Genomic DNA, 13186 nt, shown 5'->3' on the forward strand with positions numbered 1-13186 from the left:
GATTCACAAAAATTAAGAACTACATGATACTTACAGTTGATCTGAGTAAAGAACTATTGTTTCATGATTAATGCTAGATTATTTTGTTGTATTGGTTAGTTTTGTACGTTAATAAGTTATGATTTAATAGATGTAATGAACTATTCAAAATACGTAATTCTTGTGGAATGAAAAAAAAAATTCCTTATGTGTTTATTGAAGGTATTAATCTTCTATTATCACTAAGTGAACAGATTATACGTTAATTTGGGTTTTTAAAAGATATGTATTGTTTTGCACAGACTAATAGACATTCCATTTTTTTTAACATAGATAATGTTCCTTTTGCTTTCAACTGCTTACGTATTGGTATTATCATCTCCCTGGCGACACCTGAACGACTGAGATCGAAAAATGCAGTCCGGCTAAATCATGGAATATGGCAACAAACACTCAAAGATAAAAATTTATTGTTATGAAGAACAGGCAATAAAAAGTGGCCTATGTTACTCACAAGTTTTCTTTTTTTGGACATGTGCAAAATTGTTACTTAAGTAATGTGTATATCACATAGATTCGGATGCTTTCAACAAACATTGATTATAACTATTTCAATTTGCTATAAACGATTTCTAATGAAAAGTTCGTCGTGTTAGCACAGACAAAGTGTGCTCAGTCCTATTATATTATATTTGTTATGATTAGATCATTTGAAAGTTCTATAGCTTAGTGTCAATAGAGTCACAGCAGTTACGATGTCTGGGAGATGAAGAAGAAAAATGAATCAAAAACTAGACAAAAGAAAATTTTTATGTCCGTCAGTCGTCACTGCATATTACCATAAGGCAGATACAATAGGAGAATATGCTAAAAAATGTCTGAAATCCGTCAAAAACAGATATCGTGCGATATCTGTAAAAAAAAACGGCGCCATGTCACTGTTGTTTAAAAGTCTAATATTTTCAACTTGTTTTATATGCAAAAAATGTTTGAAATCATTAAATGGCACCATGCTCAATTTGCCATTATTGCAAAACTATGAAATTGTTGTTATATATTCAAAAAAGAAAAATTTGATTTTTGTTCTAATTTTTCAATAATTTTTTTTAAGGATTTTAAAACAGCAGAAAGATTTGAAATCAAATGGAATGCCATGTCGTCCATGGAATTAAGTCATTTTTTTTTTCGATTCCGATGAATAGTATAAGGAAATACTCTTTCGAATTTTCTTTTAATAAATTAAAAAGTCAATTTGTGGATAAAATATTACGATGAATTATTTTTTTGCAATTAATTTTTACTTAATTTAAAAAAGTAAGTAGATAAGCAAGGAATCCTACACCCTGGGCCAGGACGCTTCCGTGTTCCAGGCAGAGGTGTACGCAATCCTGTTATGCGCTATGCATATCACCAAAAGAGATTGCACTGGGCAGCATATCTATATCTGCAGTGACAGCTATGCTGCCTTAACGGCTCTTTCGCAAGTGGCTACCTGTTCAAAACTCGAGGACCACTGCAGAAGGGTACTAAAACAAGCGGCATGCCGCAACAAACTGAAGCTGCTAAAGGTACCAAGTCACTGCGGTATACGCGACAACACCGAAGCTGACAGGCTGGCCCGTATTGGCGCCAGCGGCGGAGGTGACAGGGGCCCAGTGGAGATAAACGCTCCCGGGGAACTTGTGAAGGCGCTGGGGGACAAGTGGCTGCACAAAAGATTCAGCAGCTACTGGGCGGAGACCTCGGGGATGAGGCACACCAGAGCGTTCATCAGGAAACCCACAACTCAAGTGAGTAGGGACCTGATCGAACTGGATAAAAGAAGGCTAAGAGTGGCCGTGGGCACCGTCACAGGGCACTGGCTAACTCGACGCCATATGAAGATGCTGGGACGCGGAGAGGAATCCGCGTGCCGGTGGTGTGGTGAGGAGGAAGAGACGCCTCTCCACATGATAAGGGAATGCTCGGGGCTAAGGGAACCCAGGCAGCGCCTGTTAGGGAACCTTGGGACCGACGCACCCATTCTCGAGACGGTCGGGACGGACAGGCTTCTGCAGTTTTGCTACGAGGCCGGGCTGTACCAACCCACCTAAGACCGCCTTCACCACAAGTTTGGACCCAGTACAATGGCCCCGTGGCTAAGTGCAGAGGAGGCGGGGCAGACTAAAGGGGATTGGTTAGCAGAGCCGGTTCTGGATCACTCTACAATACCGGCCAAGTCAAAAAAGTGGGTTCTGATCCGCACTAATTACCGCCTGCGATAACTTTGACGATAAGTTACCGACTTACCGACCGTGATAAGTTATCGACAGTAATAATATCGATCTTTATCGTCCTCGATAAGTTATCTTTAGCGATAATACCAATTGCGATAACTTTTTGGCGATAAATTATCGGCAGCGATGATTGTGATTTTCTTTTACCGACCTCGATAAATTATCTTCAATAATAATACCGATTTTTTACCAACCGCGATTAAAATTTCACTATCAGTAAAAATAACTGATTTTCAATGTTTTGTCAATGTATTAATATTCTCTAAAATTTGCGCTACCGATTATCGGGTTTTTCTGGAAATAAATGAATGAAAACAGTAATCTTTTTCGTGTACACAATTTATTTATAGCAAAAAAAAATTTAATTCATACATTAATAATATAATCATAATTATATAATATGTATATTTTTTACAATATTTTATGTTAGTTTTCTCATTTGCGCACTTAAAGGTTTATACTTTATGATTCGATCATGTAAAATCAAACAATAGGCTAATATGTTAGCAGGAAAAGCTTTTGATGATTCAAATTCCAGTCGAACATCAACTGGTCCTGATTTTAAGGATTCATTTTGTTTAGAACAATTAATTACAACGAGTGGTGCTATATCTATAAAATTTTTTTTCGTGAGTAGAGGTTCTGCTTCTTTATCATAATATGATGTTTGGAAATCTCTATACATATCATATAATAAGGCAAATTTATTGTGACTTATGTCAAGATTCATGTTGCCATATGGATAGCATTGTGAATTGAGAAAAAGTTTTACATCTCTTAAATCACAATGATCGAAATGACTTGCATCTTTTGTAGCATCATTTTTGCGTGCAGTTTGAAATTTGAATATAACATAGCGGGGCTTTTCCAATTGAGTTGATGTTTTTACGACCCATACGTGTTTGGTTGTGTTCGGCAGCATTGGATATTCATATAATTCCCATGATCTGAAACTCACTGGAATCGGTGGGTCTTTTGCAATGTAACTTAACAATTCTACTTTTTTTATGTCTGCAACAGTGACATAAGGAATTATCCATGCAATTTTTATAAGCGTGATCGTCTTTTCAGGTTCCGCTGCAGCTTGTACAATTGCATTAAGATCGGTATTTGAACAAGTAAGTATTAATTCATGTTTGGCATTAACAATTATGCGATGATAATCTTCAGCAAATCCCAATAGCATATGTAACGGTATCGAAACATCAAAGTATCTATTATCATTAAATAATTTTTCATTATCAGTTACCCAACTTGCATTATCTAAATAATTTTTTTGACCTGGATGAAGAGATAGATATCCCTTCATAAGACTTGTAAGACCAACATTTTTATTTCGATCAATCTCAACACCATTCAATTTATATCGTATTTTTCCAAATAAATAGCATACGGCCATATTAACGAATCTTGATGTTACTGCTATTGCATTTCCGTTCGATTTTTTAAATTTCCCCATAATATGAAGAAAACTTTTGTAGTAGTATTACATCCCTGTAGTAATATTACATTCAATCCTTAATGCATTAATTTTCAAGATAGATACTGGTAAATCTGATGTGCGAGTCAATTTTGGAAAAATAACTCGTGGACTAAAGCCCAACAAACTACCAATAGAATCATGCGGTTTAAAATTTATTGTTGCATTTTCACTGCAAACTTCACTGTGTAGTTCATTATTATTGGGCTTAATAGAAATCGATAATTGAGTATCAGCTTTCTTCAAATAATTTTCAATGTCTTCAATTTCATAGCTTTCTGTGGGTATTTTAATACTTTTATCTTTACCATTGAGTGTATAATAAAATTTATAATTGCCGTTATCAATATTTGGAATAGAATTGAAAGTTAACAATTCCACAAGTCCTAGGGTATATTTTTTAGAAGATGATAATTCAATTGGTGAAAAATAAAACGCTTCTAGAATGGACGTTTGTCCAGACAATGTTAATGTGAGTGAATCATCCATGACTGATGCTTATTGGAAAGTGCATATTACTTTCATACTTTTCTCGTAAAAATTTTAAACACAAGTGTCCGCAATTATCTGTACTGTAATCTTAATGTTTTTCATGATTGTACAGTATTTTATCAACATTAAGATATTTCATAAGCTCATGTGGTGGCTGCAGATTGCCAAAACTGTCATAATATATAACTTTATTACCACGTTTTTTGTATGCCACCCAATGAGTTTCAGGTCCAGTTTTATCATCGAGATTAATAATTGCTGATTCATTTTTCCACGGTGTAGATTGTGAAAGATCATTTCGCATAAAAATACCACGGAAAAAAGGTATTTTCATGATTTTTGCATATTTTTGAAGTTTAATATCAGTCAGTGCACGATGGGGTAAATTTAAAAGTTTTTTTTTGCCGGTTTCCAATACAATCCTAATCCTCTCTTGTGTGGTTTTAGACGTAGACCTTTACTTGGAGCTATTGCTTCCATTTTCTCGTTATGTCGTTTAGCTTCTTCTAATTGACGTTTGGCGTCTCTAGCATCATTAATTGCTTTTGCAATGCCAGCAGCGCCAACTGCACTTAAACCTGCAAATAGAAGTATAAGAGGTAAAACACCTTCCACTTTTGGCGGTATTGGTATAATCACACCAAAAACAGCCCTAACGGACTTCACAAAAATACGCGCCAAGTATGAATAACGAAGACGATAATCATCGTTCATCAAGTGCGATTTCTATAAAACTTCTTTATGCGAACAACTACAAAAATGCATGAAATCATTGCAGCCAAGTATTTAAACATAAAGATTAATGATATTTAATAAAATAAAATAGAAATGTTTTTTTAATTTTCGTTAAATTATTATGTAATTTTCTACATAAATCAAAGACAAACTCTTTATAATAAGATAAAAAAAACATTCAATACATAAAGGTAGTTGACAGCCTTATGACGTTTTAAAATTTTAAAAAAAGAAGAAAAAAATTGAATTAAAAAAAAATTTCTCTTTTTTTATAAAAATTTATTTAAACACAATTAACTTGGCGTGGCTATCAATGATATGAACCATCTAATCAATGATCGTTTTATCTACAGCTGTAAGAGCCACGCCAAGTTAATTGTGTTTAAATAAATTTTTATAAAAAAAGAGAAATTTTTTTTTTAATTCAATTTTTTTCTTCTTTTTTTAAAATTTTAAAACGTCATAAGGCTGTCAACTACCTTCATGTATTGAATGTTTTTTTTATCTTATTATAAAGAGTTTGTCTTTGATTTATGTAGAAAATTACATAATAATTTAACGAAAATTAAAAAAACATTTCTATTTTATTTTATTAAATATCATTAATCTTTATGTTTAAATACTTGGCTGCAATGATTTCATGCATTTTTGTAGTTGTTCGCATAAAGAAGTTTTATAGAAATCGCACTTGATGAACGATGATTATCGTCTTCGTTATTCATACTTGGCGCGTATTTTTGTGAAGTCCGTTAGGGCTGTTTTTGGTGTGATTTCACGATTTTTTGTACAACAAACGGAATATGTATCATTCGACTCCGTTACTACGACATGGAATTTAAGAACAGACATCACTATCTGTGTATAGATAATACAGTACCAGACATAAATGCTGTTCAATTTTTTGAGGGTTCTACAAGCGATTTTCCTATACCGTCCTATAGAAAATCACACAGCATTTATGTCCGGTACTGTATAATAGTCTTCAGTCTGGTAGTATTTAACTATCAACTCAATAAAAAAAAAATTGTTATCTCTTACCGATCTTAAGAGATAAACAAAATTATTGATTGAAGGACATGAATTAGTTTTCAAAAAACGTAAAACGATTTTTTTTAAAACGTAAAACCATCGGTTATACATTCTATGTATTACCTATCAACTTAAAATGTACATAAATATTTGTCGTTTTCGATACCGAAAAACTCGGTCGGCATAATACGGACACGGCATAATGACAGCGCGGAATGTACGATCGATCGTCGTGCATAACATCCACGCAGGTTCAGAATTAGAAGCGGTACCTTAAATTTTTCGGCATATTAGATTTTTGCGCCTTTTCTGATTTTAACTTATGAAATCTAAAAAGTAATAAGTGAGGAGATGTAAGTAAAATAATTAGTGCAATAATTCATATGAACACATAAATTTTAAATTCTATTCTTTAAATTTTTCCTCCTCTCTTTTTCTTCAATTTAGTAGGATACAATTTTTCTTCTATTGCATTCCCACCATCAACTTTTTTCATGAGAATTTCCTACAAATAAAAGAAAAGAAATACTTATTATGTTCAATTTTTAATTATTGTGATGAAATGCAAAAAATAGATTAGCTACCTTACTTATCATTTATGAGTAACTTAATTGTTCGTTGAACATTATGAAATAAATAACAATCTCTAGACTTTGTACACTTTGATTTTCTTATGGGGGAAATTGACCGTTCAGAATGAAGTCGTAAGTAGACAGAAGATTCATGCTGCATTCACGTGGGAGTGAATCAAAAGTCAACAGAATAACTATTTGAATTCTTCTGTAAATCTATATTTAGAATTTTCCCAAAAACTCAATTCAAATAAAAAGTAATTTTGAAAAAAATTATTAATAATTTTAACACAATTTTAACTGTTGCGTCTTTAATGCCTTATACTATTGTACTGGAGCGACATTTGTACCAGTACTATACTGTCCTGAACATTTTGGTCATATAACATTTGTGCCCCTTTCGAAATGTGCTAGTAGTAAATTTACAATGTTGGTAGAGTCGAAACAGTTTCAACCGTTCATTGTGTTTATTTATTCAATGATCCTCTAGTACATGTATTTATTAGATATAAAGTATATTCATTATGATTAGTAGAATATTCATTGATTATTTTTTTTATATTTTTTATTTATTTACCAAAGAAAGTATATATTTTAATTTATCTGTATCTCAAAATTATGAAAAATTCAAAAAAACATGAAAACATGATTTTAAATCTATTTAATTTTCTCCTAATATTTTTAATAATTTATCGAACCCTTTTCTTTTCTTTTCCACCTTCTCTTCTTCTTCTTTTTTTCTTTTTGATGTGTAATATCTGGAACAAGACATTGAACTATAAAATGACAATGTTCATTTGGTTGTACTTTACTTCATTGTTATTGCAATAAAATAACCCTTACATTTTGTTCCGCAGCTTGAGATTTTTCCCACACTACCTCTTTTTTTTTTCTTTGAAGAAACATCTATTTTAATTTTTTGTTTCGTTTTTTCATCTTTTAGTAAATTTTGTGTTCTTGTTTCGATGACCTGTAAATTGAATTTTATCAAAAAGTATTCAGAAAATCAATCACACCGATTTTTTAATATCTCTGTACAGTCACAACTATTGACAGATAAATAAAATATCTTCGTCTGACAATTTATGATTAATTTACCTCTACTATCAACTACCGTACTTACTTGATTTATGTATAGGTACGTTTGACAGAAAGGAGCATTCAACACGCTCACCAGCGCTAATAGAACATTTATTGAAAGATGGTTGTTTTATTTACGTAATAGGTACACGGTATATCCGATTGATACACTCCCCAAAACTTTATTACTTTTTATTAATTTTTTGTACCAAAAAAAATTTACATTCATAATTTGGCGCCTCAGTAATTCTTTCGTTTTTTACCAACATAATATTTTCCATAGTCATGTAGCAACTTCATGGTAGTACCAACTTTACAAAAAAAAGTCGTACTTTTAAGGAAAAAGATTCTTTTTACTTAAAATGCGGTACAAGGGGCGTGGCCAATTTTAATTTTTGCAAATAAATGATTTTCAGGGCACAATAGCAATTGCAATTTATTGTCGTAGCTAATCAATGGGGCTTTCAAAGATTTTTTAATGAAGTTTATGTCATTATTGCAGAGAAATGAGAAATTTAAAGGAGCATAACCTCAAAAGTGCTAATTTGAGCGGAATAGAGACACGGTAGTGCCTTCGTTACCGCTATTCATACTTGGCGCTCGAGACACTACTAAAATAAACGTGTCTCTTGATACGTGGAACTTTGATTTTTTTCTTTCCACCAGCATCGCGAACAGTCTTTCGTGCAGCAGCTAATGCAGATTTAATAGGATCTGAACTGGAATTTAACATAAGCTTTGCTGAATGAACAACTTTTCGCAAATGTTTAACTCCCTTGTCCTTTTTGTTTTTTTCTTTCAAACCCATTCCCAATTTTGATTCAACTTTCATGACGTTGGAAATTCTTAAAGCAGCAATTCGTTCAGCACTATCTGCGTCTCTCGCAAAAATGCGTGTCATAGATTTTTCAGCAAGTATTCTATCAGCTGCGTTTCTAGCTTCAATGTTATCTCGATTTTGCGAATATGCAATATCGTGTTCTTTACAAGCAGCGTCCAATGGATTGATTCCTGGATTTCCACGTGCTAATCTCTCCTTCAATTTGGTTCCTGGACCACAATAATGATATCCTGGTATATAAAGTTTGAATGGCAATTTGTTTATAAGTGTGTTAACAATAACATCACCTCGTTTTTTAATACGTCTTTGCACTATCATTGTTCAAGAACGACTAACTCGACACCTATAAAAGATTTAAATTTATAACTAGAATGTCATTCTACATCAAGATGAAGTTCAATCAACAAGAAATTAAGTTGCCTGTAATTAACTTTGACCTATCACGAGACACAAATATCAAACGTCACGGACAACTTTTACCAAACAGTGTCCGTAGTGTTATTTCTGGTCCATCAAATTGTGGAAAGACAGACACTCTTTTAGCACTTATTGTACATCCAAATGGCCTACGATTTAGAAATATTTATTTGTATTCAAAATCATTCAACCAACCTAAATATCAGTTTTTAAAAAAAATAATTGAACCAATTAAAGGTATTAAATTTTATGCTTTTAATGAGCATGAGGAAGTGGTAAAACCGGATGAAGCAAAACCCAACTCAATGATGATTTTCGATGACGTAGCATGCGAAAAACGAGATAATATGCGAACCTATTTTTGTATGGGACGACATAGAGATATTGACTGCTTCTATCTTTTTCAAACTTATGCACAAATTCCTAAACATTTGGTGCGTGACAATACAAACTTTCTTGTACTTTTTAGGCAAGATGACATGAATCTAAAACACATTTACGATGATCATGTAAATACTGACATGACTTATTCTCATTTTCGAGATATATGTTCAATGTGCTGGAATAATGATAAATATGGCTTCTTGGTAATTGATAGAGACAGTGATCTTAATAATGGGCGATATAGAAGAGGATTTGATTGCTTCATAAGTATAAATTCACCGTGAATACATTAAATTGTACATTATGTATGTGATTGTCAAAGTGTCAACATGAAAACTACGAAGCTGCAACAAGAAAAAAAAATATTGCATCAAATAGCGAAAGCAAGTAATGCAATACGCCAAAAGCATAAGTTGATTAAACTTGGAAGAGATATGACTCAACAAACCATGAATAAAATATTTAAACCTATGGTGACTCCTCTTAAACAATTAGCTGATAAAACACTTCTTAAAGAGGAACCTCAAGACATAAAAATAAAAAAAAAAGAACCTAAAGAAGAGCCTAAAGAAGAAGTTGAAAGCAAACAAGAAAGCCTTACATCTGATTATGAAATAACTGATGATGATTTTTATACAACAGCAACAATTACCCATCAAAGTACTCCTATTAAAGACATACCTGTAGTAAGGTATTTCAAGATGTTCAATTGTAAGCTCTTGTGCAAAGACTTAGATACAAAGTATGGCATAAGAAAGTTAAAAGGTAATTCACTGATGATGGGTGATTCTGAAGTCAGGTTCGACAATAATTTTATTTATATTAGTGATAAAAAATACAATTCTACTTCTGGTCTATTGGAATTATTATTTATGAATTCACCTGATCAATCAAAAATAACAAAAGAAGATGAAAACACTTATGGCGGAATTATCAGTATGACAAACGCCTATCGAAAGCATTATCTTCCTGACAGAAGTATCAGAGTAGATAAGAATTTAAAAAAATTCACCGACATAATCAGTAAATATATACCAAAAAGTGGAGAAAGTTTACCACAATATATGATTAAACATAAACAAAATCATCCTACTGATTATATTTATTGGGATGATCCCAATGAACTTGTAGATCGACTTTGTTTACTTATTGCATCTCAAACTGCTGGAAATTTCAGTCATACTAACGAAATTTTATCAATTTTAGAGGAATTGCGTGAAGCTGAAATCACTTATTAATCTGATGTATTCTACACAGCTACTCATTCTTTGAAGAACTTTTGAAGTGAGAGGTTGAAAAATGAGTGTTGACGTTTTTGGATGACAATTAGCGAAAGATATTGTGAAAAGTGCTGTTCGTGGGCCTCCTGGTGAAGGATTTAAATTAACTGTGGATCAACAGTTTGACATGGATAATAAGAGATTATGTAATCTCGCTGAACCAGTAGATTTGAAAGATGCATTAAGAGTAATTGAAAAAAAGATTACAATTTTAAAAAAATTTATTGAAATAGAATTACGTCTGTTACGCGAAACTGTAGCAAATTTAAGAAGAATTGTTGAAGAAAATAGAGAAAGAATCATAATCATTAATGTTCAAGTAGAGCAACATATTGAATCATCACAAGAACATCGTAAACGTCTGAAAGAAGAATTGAATGAAACAATTGAACTGCATAAGTCAGATCGATTACGCTTACTGAAAAAAGCAAATCGTAAACAAGCTGAAAGTATTAAACAATTGGAAGAAAATATTCGGAAATATCTTGATCAGCAGCATCATGAACAAGAAGTAAAAAATAATAACTGAAGAGCTGCATAGACCGGTTAGAAGAAATTAACAACGACGACATGTTGATATACGTGGGCTTGATGAAACTTGGCAAGCTGATCTAGTTGACATGAAAGCATATAAATCTTATAATGAAGGTCATCAGTATTTATTGACTGTTATTGATATTTTTTCAAAATACGCTTGGGCTGTGCCCACAAAATCTAAGAATGGTAAAGATGTAGCCCATGCAATGAAATCGATTCTATGACAAAAAAGAGTGCCAAAATTTTTGCATGTTGATAGAGGAAAAGAATTTTACAATAAAGAATTTGAAGCACTTATGAAGCAATATAATATCAAAATGTATTCCACATTTAGTAATCTTAAGGCATCTATATGTGAACGATTTAATCGCACGTTAAAAAGTCAAATGTGGAAACAATTTACGTTGCGAGGTAATTACCAGTGGATAGACATCTCACCAAAATTGATGACATCATATAACAACAGCAAACATAGAACCATCAAAATGAAACCGATTGATGTTACTTCAGCCAATGAGAAACAATTTCGTCATACTATCTACAATAATAAACTTGAAGTTCAACAAAAAATAAAAAAGACTAAATTTAAGGTTGGGGACAAAGTACGCATAAGTAAATGTATTGAACACTGATCCAGTAACCTACAAGCTTGTTGACTATTAAGATCAACCGATTGAAGGAGGTTTTTATCAAAAAGAATTGACTAAGGTTCAAAATCTTAATATTTATTTGGTGGAAAAAGTTCTGAAAAAGTGTGGTAATCGAGCTTTTGTCAAGTGGCTAGGATTTGATAAAACGCACAATAGCTGGATTACCATAAAAGATTTATAATGTCTCTAACTAATGAGTTAGAAACAATGACTGCCAAAATGTCTTTAGCTGAAGAGCTAGAAGCAATGGCTAACAAAATGTATAGTGATGCTCAAAAATTACCACGTTATACAAAAAATAAAGCTGCTAACATTAAATAAATACCTTCAACTCATAAAGAACAACAAAAAATTTATAAGGAAAACAACTAAACATTTTGATATAATTATTAAACGAATGTTGAAAGAAATTAAAAAAAAAAAATAAGACCAATAAGAATGAAGATGATTTTGTCATATTATTTGTAGAAGATAAGTTCAATACAAACTAATGTAAATAATTTATAATATTTTTTTTTAATTAATAAATTTTTTTTCTTACAAATTATTTTTTTTTAACATAAACCTCATATTTAAAATAATTTATTTACACTATTTCATATGAATTATAACCCCAAGGAAGTGTATTAGTTGTTTGTGCTAAAAGAACTCTTTTATTGTCTTCCCAACTTGATGCTAATTTTTGTCTACTCATTGTATATACTTCATGTTTCTTGCTGACTATATGATATTCCGTTTTACATAATTTTTCATGATGAAGTAAGCATTTTTTTGTAATCATCAAATGTTATAGATTTTATTGTTGCAGTTTTGAGACCCTTTGCTTTACTATATTTGTCTTTTTTATTTTAAACTTTAAATGTGTACATTTTTGCTTTTAGACCAATGAATTCCGTCATTATTTTACCTTTATTTTCATCTGTCATAAGACCTACAATTTTTTTATTAACTAATGGAATATTAAAACGGTTATTTGGTGGATAGTCTGAGGTGTCAAATTTATGTATATTATCTTTGATGCAATCACAAATATCAGCATTAAGAAATTGATAAATTGAACTATCTGTATCTGTGTATAATAATTTTACCTGATTGTCTGTAAATTGTCTTTTAATTAAGTTGTAATGAAAATCATAAATAAACATTTTTGAAAGATCTAAAACTACAAATCCTACGTATATCGGCTTATTGAAATATATATTTTTTTCGCTCCATTTATATTATTACCATGTCATTGTCAAAAATTATACTATTGTGGAATTTTGGAGAGGCAATGAGATTTTTTGCACCATACCGACCTTCCCACTGTGTAACAAACTTTACATCTTCATACTTTCGAACGTTTTTCATTGTTTTTCCGTAAACTGCATTATTCATTAATTTATAGAAATTCTTTTCAAAATCATTTTTAGATTTTTTGAAAATTTTTTTAGA

General features: G+C 31.7%; 1 long non-coding RNA gene across 1 annotated transcript; it reads right to left on the reverse strand.

The window, feature by feature from the left end:
* Positions 1 to 7287: 7287 nt before the first annotated feature.
* On the reverse strand, positions 7288 to 8220 carry LOC118071351 (uncharacterized). The gene is made up of 3 exons (XR_004690875.1): positions 8174 to 8220; positions 7687 to 7742; positions 7288 to 7533 (listed from the first exon to the last, which is right to left on the reverse strand). It is a non-coding gene; the product is annotated as an uncharacterized lncRNA (long non-coding RNA).
* Positions 8221 to 13186: the final 4966 nt, after the last annotated feature.

This window comes from Chelonus insularis, unplaced genomic scaffold (genome assembly GCF_013357705.1).
Source record: "Chelonus insularis isolate UGA/USDA-ARS -01 unplaced genomic scaffold, ASM1335770v1 contig_77_pilon, whole genome shotgun sequence".
NCBI lineage: Eukaryota > Metazoa > Arthropoda > Insecta > Hymenoptera > Braconidae > Chelonus > Chelonus insularis.